An 8,906-nucleotide genomic window follows, 5' to 3' on the forward strand; every position below is an offset into this window, starting at 1 on the left:
GTTGTGGGCAAAGTCTTAGAGAGAATTGTAAGGGATAGGATTTATGCACATCTGGATAAGAATATTGTGATCAAGGATAGTCAGCATGGTTTTGTGAAGGGCAGGTCGTGCCTCACAAACCTTATTGAATTCTTTGAGAAGGTGACTAAGGGGGTAGATGAGGGGAAAGCGGTAGATGTGGTATATATGGATTTTAGTAAGCCGTTTGATAAGGTCCCCCATGGTAGGCTACTGCAGAAAATACAGAGATATGGCATTGAGGGTGAGTTGGAGGTTTGGATTAGGAATTGGCTGGCTGGAAGAAGACAGAGGGTAGTAGTTGATGGCAAAGGTTCATCTTGGAGTGCCGTCACTAGCGGTGTTCCGCAAGGATCTGTTTTGGGACCATTGCTGTTTGTCATTTTTATAAATGACCTGGAGGAAGGGTTTGAAGATTGGGTGAGCAAGTTTGCGGATGATACGAAAGTCGGAGGAGTTGTAGACAGTGAGGAAGGATGTGGCAGGTTACAGCGTGATATAGAGAAGCTGCAGAGCTGGGCAGAAAGGTGGCAAATGGAGTTCAATGTAGCTAAGTGTGAGGTGATTCACTTTGGTAAGAGTAATAAAAAGATGGGGTACTGGGCTAATGGTCGGATACTTGGTAGTGTGGAAGAGCAGAGGGATCTTGGTGTCCATGTACACAGATCTCTGAAAGTTGCCACCCAGGTAAATAGTGCAGTGAAGAAAGCATATGGCGTACTGGCTTTTATTGGTAGAGGAATTGAGTTCCGGAGTCCTGAGGTCATGCTGCAGTTGTATAAGACTCTGGTGCGGCCTCATCTGGAGTAGTGTGTGCAGTTTTGGTCGCCATACTCTAGGAAGGATGTGGAGGCACTGGAACGGGTGCAGAGGAAGTTTACCAGGATGTTGCCTGGTATGGTATGGGGTTGTTTTCATTGGAGAAAAGAAGGTTTAGGGGTGACTTGATAGAGGTGTACAAGATGATTAGGGGGTTAGATAGGGTTGACAGTGAGAACCTTTTTCCACGTATGGAGTCAGCTATTACAAGGGGGCATAGCTTTAAATTAAGGGGGGGTAGATATAGGACTGATGTTAGGGGTAGGTTCTTCACTCAGCGAGTCGTAAGTTCATGGAATGCCCTGCCAGTAGCAGTAGTGGACTCTCCCTCTTTATGGGTATTTAAGCGGGCATTGGATAGGTATATGGAGGATAGTGGGTTAGTATAGGTTAGGTGGGCTTTGATCGGCGCAACATCGAGGGCCGAAGGGCCTGTACTGCGCTGTAATGTTCTATGTTCTATGTTCTATGTAACATTCTGCACGAGGTAATTTAATGAGTAGAGCCTCCATCATTCATTCAATGTTTCGAATTTAGCGCAATCATTTAACGAAACAAACTATTCATTCATTCAATCAAACAAACATTTTTCATTGAATCAATGAAACATTCTGCATGAGGTGATTTAATAAGTAGGGACTCCATCATTCATTCAATGTTTCGAATTTAATGCAATCATTCAACGAAACAAACTGTATTCATTCATTCAATGAAACAAAAGTTTTTCATTGATTCAATGAAACATACAACACGTGTGATACATACAACGATCAATGAATAACGTTTGCTTCATTGATTGAATGAATACAGTTTGTTTTGTTCAATGATTGCATTAAATTCAAGACATAGAATGAATGTTGGAGGCTCTACTCATTGTATTAACTTGTGCAGAATGTTTCATTGATTCAATGAATAACGTTTGGTTCTTTGAATGAATGAATACAGTTGTTTGCGTTGAATGAATGCGTAAAGCTCGAGACATTGAAAGATTGTGAGAAGCTCTACACTTTCAATTAACACCTGCAGTTTCTTTCTTTGGATAAATGAATAACGTTTGATTCCTTAAATGATCGTTTGAACTTTGATTCAAAGAATGAATGAATTGAATTAACTCGTGGTATTTTTGTCCTTGAATGCATGAGTCCAGTTGGATTCATTGGATGAATGAATGAATACAGTTTGTTTCATTAAATGATTGCGTTAAATTCGAGACATTGAATGAATGTTGGAGGCTCTACTCATTGTATTAACTCGTGCAGAATGTTTCATTGATTCAACGAATAACGTTTGGTTCTTTGAATGAATGAATACAGTTTGTTGCATTAAATGAATGCATTAAGTTCGAGACATTGAAAGAATTTGAGAAGATCTACACTTTCAATTAACACGTGCAGTATCTTTCTTTGGATAAATGAATAACGTTTCATTCCTTAAATGATTGTTTGAAGTTTGATCAAAGAATAAATGAAGTGAATTAATTTTGTCCTTGAATGCATGAGTCCAGTTTGATTCATTGGATGAATGAATAAATTAATGCAGTTTGATTCATTGAGTGATTGAATGCAATTAGATTCATTAAATGAATAAGCGAGGTTTGTTTCATTCAGTCTTCGAATACCGTTTGATTGAAGATTGTACGATTGAAGATTGATTCAATGAATGAATTATTGCAGTCTGTTTATTTAAATGAATGCGTTAAGCTTGCGACATTGAATGAATGAGAGAAGTTCTACTTACTGAATTAACACGTGCAGTTTGTTTGATTGAATCAGTGAATAACGTTTGATTCATTGAACGAATGATTGTTTAAATTGAATGAATCGATTAACTCGTGCAGCTTGTTTCATTGAATCAATGAATAATTCATTGAATGAATGATTAAAGTTTGATTCAATGAATGAAAGAATGCAGTTTGTTTCTTTGAATGAATGCTTTATGCTGAGACATTGATTAAATGACAGATGCTGTACGTTTTGAGTTAACACCTGCAGCATGTTTTATTGAATCAATGAATAAGTTTGATTCAATGCAAGAATGATTGAAGTTTGATTCAATGAATGAATGAATACAGTTTGTTTCTTTGAATGAATGCGTTCATTTGGAGACCTTGAATGAATGAATGAAGCTCTACACATTGAATTAACTCGTGCAGTTTGCTTCATTTGAATCAACGAATACCGTTTGGGTCAGTGAATGAATGATTAAAGTTTCATTCAATGAACGAATGAATACAGTTTCTTTCTTTCAATAAATGGGTTTAGCTGAGGCATTGAATGAATGAGAGAAGCTCAACTCACTGAATTAACATGTGCAGTATGGTTCATTGAATTAAAAAAATAATGTTTGTTTCATTGAATGATTGCAAAGAAATTCGAGACATTGAATGAAAGCGAGTGGCTCTACACATTGAATTAGCTCATGCAGATTGTTTCATTGAATCAATGAATAACGTCTGATTCATTGAATGAATGATTGAAGTTTCATTTAATGAACGAATGAATACAGTTTATTTCTTACAGTGAATGAGTTTAGTTTCAGGCATTGAATGAATGAGAGAAGCTCAACTCACTGAATTAACACGTGAAGTATGCTTCATTGAATCCATGAAAAACGTTTGTTTCATTCAATGAATGAATACAGTTTGTTTCGTTAATTGATTGCGTTAAGTTCGTGACATTGAACGAATGATGGAGGCTCTACTTATTGAATTAACTCGTGCAGAATGTTTCATTGATTCAGTGAATAAAGTTTGGTTCTTTGAATGAATGAATGCAGTTTGTCGCGTTGAATGAACGTGTTAAGCTCTACACTTTCAATTAACACGAGCAGTTTTTTTTTCATTGGATCAATGAATAACGTTTGATTCCTTCTTTGATTGTTTGAAGTTTGTTTCAAAGAATGGATGGATCCAGTTTGTTTCTTTGAATGAATGCGTTCAGCTCGAGACTTTGAATGAATGAGAGAAGCTCTACTCTTCGAATTAACATGTACAGCATGTTTCATTGAATCAATAAATCACGTTTGTTTCACTGAATGAATGAATGAATACAGTTTCTTTCGTTGAATGATTGCGTTAAATTCGTGATATTGAATAAATGAGTTAAGCTTGATGCATTGAATGAGAGAAGCCCAACTCGTTGAATCATTGAATAGCGTTTGTATTAGCACGTGTTGAATGTTTCATTGAATCAATGAAAACAGTTTGTTTCATTGAATGAATGAATAGAGATTATTTCGTTGAATGATTGTGTTAGATTTAAGACATTGAATTCATTCATTCAACTCAATGAATGACAGAATGAGTTAAGCTTGAATCATTGAATGAATGAGAGAAGCTCAACTTATTGAGCTAACACGTGCAGTACGTTTCTTTCAATTAATGAGTTAAGCTTGAGGCATTAAATGAATGAGAAACGCTCTTCTAATTGCAATAACTGGTGCAGTTTGTTTCATTGAATCAATGAATAACGTCTGATTCATTGAATGAATGAAAACAGTTTGTTTCATTGAATGAATGCGTTAAGCTCGAGACATTGAAAGAATGAGAGAAGCACCAATCATTGAATCATCTGGTGTCGTTTGTTTCAATGAATCAATGAATAACGTTTGACTCATTGAATGAATGATTGAAGTTTCTTTCAACGAATGAAGGCATACAGTTTGTTTCTTTAAATGAATGAGTTAAAATTGAGGCATTGAATGAATGACAGAAGCTCAACACATTGAATCAATGAATAACGTTTGGTCATTGAATGAACGATTGAATTTAGAATCAACGAACGAATGAATACATTTACTTTCTTTCAATGAATGAGTAAATGTTGAGATATTGAATGAATGAAAAACTCTCTTCTAATTGAATTAATTCGTGCAGTTTGTTTAATTGAATCAATGTATAACGTTTGTTTCATTGAGTGAATGAATACTGCTTTTTGGTTGAATGAATGTGTTAAGCTTGAGACATTAAATGAATGAGAGAAGCTCTATTGTACGTGCAGTTTGTTTCATTGCATCAATTTATACCGTTTGATTCATTGAATGAATGAAAACAGTTTGTTTCGTTGATTGAATGTGTTAACCTCAATGCATTGGAACAATGAGAGAAGCTCTAATCATTGAATCATCTCGTGCAGTTTGTTTCATTGAATCAATGAATAACGTCTGATTCATTGAATGAATGTTTGAAGTTTCATTCAACGACTGAACGCATGCATTTTGTTTCTTTCAATGAATGAGTTCAGCTTGAGGCATTGAATGAATGTGAGAAGCTCAACTCATTGAATCAATGAATAACGTTTGTTTCATTGCATGAATGAATACAGTTTATTTCTTTCAATGAATGTATTAAGCTCGAGACATTGAATCACTGAGTGATGCTCTGCTCATTGAATTAACATAGGCAGCGTGTTTCATTGCATCAATGAATAACGTTTGGTTCATTGAATGAACGATTGAACTTAGAATCAACCAACGAATGAATACATTTACTTTCTTTCAATGAATGAGTAAGGGTTGAGATATTGAATGAACGAGAACTCTCTTCTTATTGAATTAATTCGTGCTGTGTGTTTAATGGAGTCAATGTATAACGTTTGTTTCATTGAATGAATGAATAGAGTTTGTTTGGCTGATTGAATGTATTCAGCTTGAGACATTAAATGAATGAGATAAGCTCTGCTGCACGTGCAGTTTGTTTCATTGCACCAATTTATAACGTTTGATTCATTGAATGAATGAAAACAGTTTGTTTGGTTGAATGAATGCATTAAGCTTGACACATTGAATGAATGAGAGAAGCAGTAATCATTAAATCTTCTCGTGCAGTTTGTTTCATTGAATCAATGAATAAAGTTTGATTCATTGAATGAATAATTGAAGTTTCATTCAACAAATGATCGAATACAGTTTGTTTCTTTCAAACAAATGAATGAGAGAAGCTCTACTGCAGGTGCAGTTTGTTTCATTGCATCAATTGATGACGTTTGATTCATTGAATGAATGAAAATAGTTTGTTTCGTTGAATGAAGGCGTTAACCTCGAGACATTGGAAGAATGAGAGAAGCTGTAATCATTGAGTCAACTTGTGCTGTTTGCTTCAAAGAATCGGACGTTATTCATTGATTCAATGAAACAGTTAATGCAATTAGAAGAGCGTTTCTCATTCATTTAATGTCTCACACACTGCTACCTCACAGCGCCAGAGTCCCGGGTTCAGTTCCCGACTCTGTGCGGAGTTTGCACATTCTCCCCCTGTCTGCGTGGGTTTCCTCCGGGTGCTCCGGTTTCCTCCCACAGTCCAAAAATGCGCAGGTTAGGTGAATTGGTCATGCTAAATTGCCCGTAGTGTTAGATGAAGGGGTAAATGTAGGGGATTGGGTCTGGGTCGGTTACGCTTCGGCGGGTCGGTGTGGACTTGTTGGGCCGAAGGGCCTGTTTCCACACTGTGAGTAATCTAATCATTCATTGAAAGAAAGAAGCTGTATTCTTTTGATCGTTGATTCTAACTTCAATCAGTCATTCAATTACCCGTTATTGATTGATCCAATGAATCAATCTTCTCGTTTTACTTCAATGAGCAGAGGTTCTCTCATTCATTCAATGCCTCGATCTGAACGCATTCATTCAAAGAAATAGTCATTAAGTCAAACTTCAATCATTCATTCAATTAATATATACGTTATCCATTGATTCAATGAAACAAATTGCACCACATGATTCAATGATTTCATTCAAAGAAATAAACTGTATTCATTCATTCATTAAGTCAAACTTCAATAATTCATTCAATTAATCGTACGTTATCCATTGATTCAATGAAACAAACTGCACCAGTTAATGCAATTAGAAGAGCGTTTCTCATTCATTTAATGTCTCAAGCTTAACTCATTCATTGGAAGAAAGAAACTGTATTCTTTCGATCGTTAATTCTAACTACAATCAGTCATTCAATTACCCGTTATTCATTAATCGAATGAAACAAACTGCTCGGTTGAATTCAATGAGCAGAGCTTCTCTCATTCATTCAATGTCTCGGGCTTAACGCATACATTCAATGAAACAAGTTGTTTTCATTCATTCATTGAATCAAGCGTTATAAATTGATGTAATGAACCAAACGGCACGTGCAGAAGAGCGTCTCTCATTTATTTAATGTCTCAAGCTTAATACATTCATTCAACCAAACAAACTGTATTCATTCATTCAATGAAACAAACGTTATGCATTGATTCAATGAGTTGATCTTCTCTCATTCATTTAATGCCTCAAGCTTAACTCACTCATTGAAAGAAAAAAACTGTATTCGTTCATAGTTGAATGAAACTTCAATCATTCATTCAATGAATCAGACGTAATTACTTGATTCAATGAAACAAACTGCACCAGTTGATGCAATTAGAAGAGCGTTTCTGATTAATTTAATGTCTCAAGCTTAATTCATTCAATGAAAGAAAGAAACTGTACTCTTTCGATCGTTAATTCTAACTTCAATCAGTCAGTAAATTACCCATTATTCATTGATCCAATGAAGCAATCTGTTCGTTTCAATTCAATGAGCAGAGATTGTCTCATTCATTCAATGTCTTGAACTGAACGCATTCTTTCAAAGAAATAAACGGTTTTAATTCATTCATTAAGTCAAACTTCAATCATTCATTCAATTAATCATACGTTATCCATTGATTCAATGGAACAAACTGCACGAGATGATTCAATAATTAGTGCTTCTCTCATTCATTCAATGTCTCGAGCTTAACTAAGCATTCATTCAATGGAACAAACTGTTTTCATTCATTTAATGAATCAAACGTTATAAATTGATGAAATGAGCTAAGCTTCTCTCATTCTTACAATTCCTCAAGGTTAACTCATTCATTGAAAGAAATAAACTGTATTCGTTCAATTGTTGAATGAAACTTCAATCATTCATTCAAAGAATCGGACGTTATTCGTTGATTCAATGAAACAGTTAGTGCAATTAGAAGAGCGTTTCTCATTCATTTAATGTCTCAAGCTTAACTCATTCATTGTAAGAAACAAACTATTCTGTCGATCGTTGATTCTAACTTCAATCAGTCATTGAATTACTGGTTATTCACTGATCCAATTAAACAATCTGCTAGTTTTAATTCAAAGAGCAGATCTTCTCTCATTCATTCATTGTCTCGAGCTTAACGCATTCATTCAATGAAACAAACTTTATAAATTGATGCAATGAAACAAACTGCACCTGCAGTAGAGCTTCCCTCATTCGTTTAATGTCTCAAGCTTAATACAATCATTGAAAGAAACAAACTGTATTCATTCATTCAATGAAACAAACGTTATACATTGACTCAATGAGTTGAGCTTCTCTCATTCATTGAATGCCTCAAGCTTAACTCATTCATTGAAAGAAACAAACTGTATTCGTTCATTCGTTGAATGAAACTTCAAAAATTCATTCCATAAATCAGACGTTATTCATTGATACAATGAAACAAACTGCACCAGTTAATGTAATTAGAAGAGCGTTTCTCATTCATTTAATGTCTCAAGCTTAACTCACTCATTCAAAGAAATAAAGTGCATTCATTCATTCAATGAAACAAACGTTATACGTTGACTCAATTAAACAAACTGCACGAACTAATTTAATTAGAAGGGAATTTCTCATTCATTCAATATCTCAACCTTTACTCATTCATTGAAAGAAAGGAAATGCATTCATTCGTTCGTTGATTCTAAATTCAAACGTTCATTCAATGACCAAACGTTATTCATTGATTCAATGAAACAAGCTGCTCGTATTAATCCAATGAGCAAGCTTCTCTCATTCATTCAATGTCTCGAGCTCAATGCATTCATCGAAAGAAACACACTATATTCATTCATTCAATGAAACAAACGGAATTCATTGTTTCAATGAGTTGAGCTGCTCTCATTCATTCAATGCCTCAAGCTTAACTCATACATTGAAAGAAACAAACTGCATGTGTTCATTCGTTGAAAGAAACTTCAATCATTCATTCAATGAATCAGAAGTTATTCATTGATTTAATGAAACAAACTGCACGAGATGATTCAATGAT

This window comes from Chiloscyllium punctatum, chromosome 4, assembly GCF_047496795.1.
Source record: "Chiloscyllium punctatum isolate Juve2018m chromosome 4, sChiPun1.3, whole genome shotgun sequence".
NCBI lineage: Eukaryota > Metazoa > Chordata > Chondrichthyes > Orectolobiformes > Hemiscylliidae > Chiloscyllium > Chiloscyllium punctatum.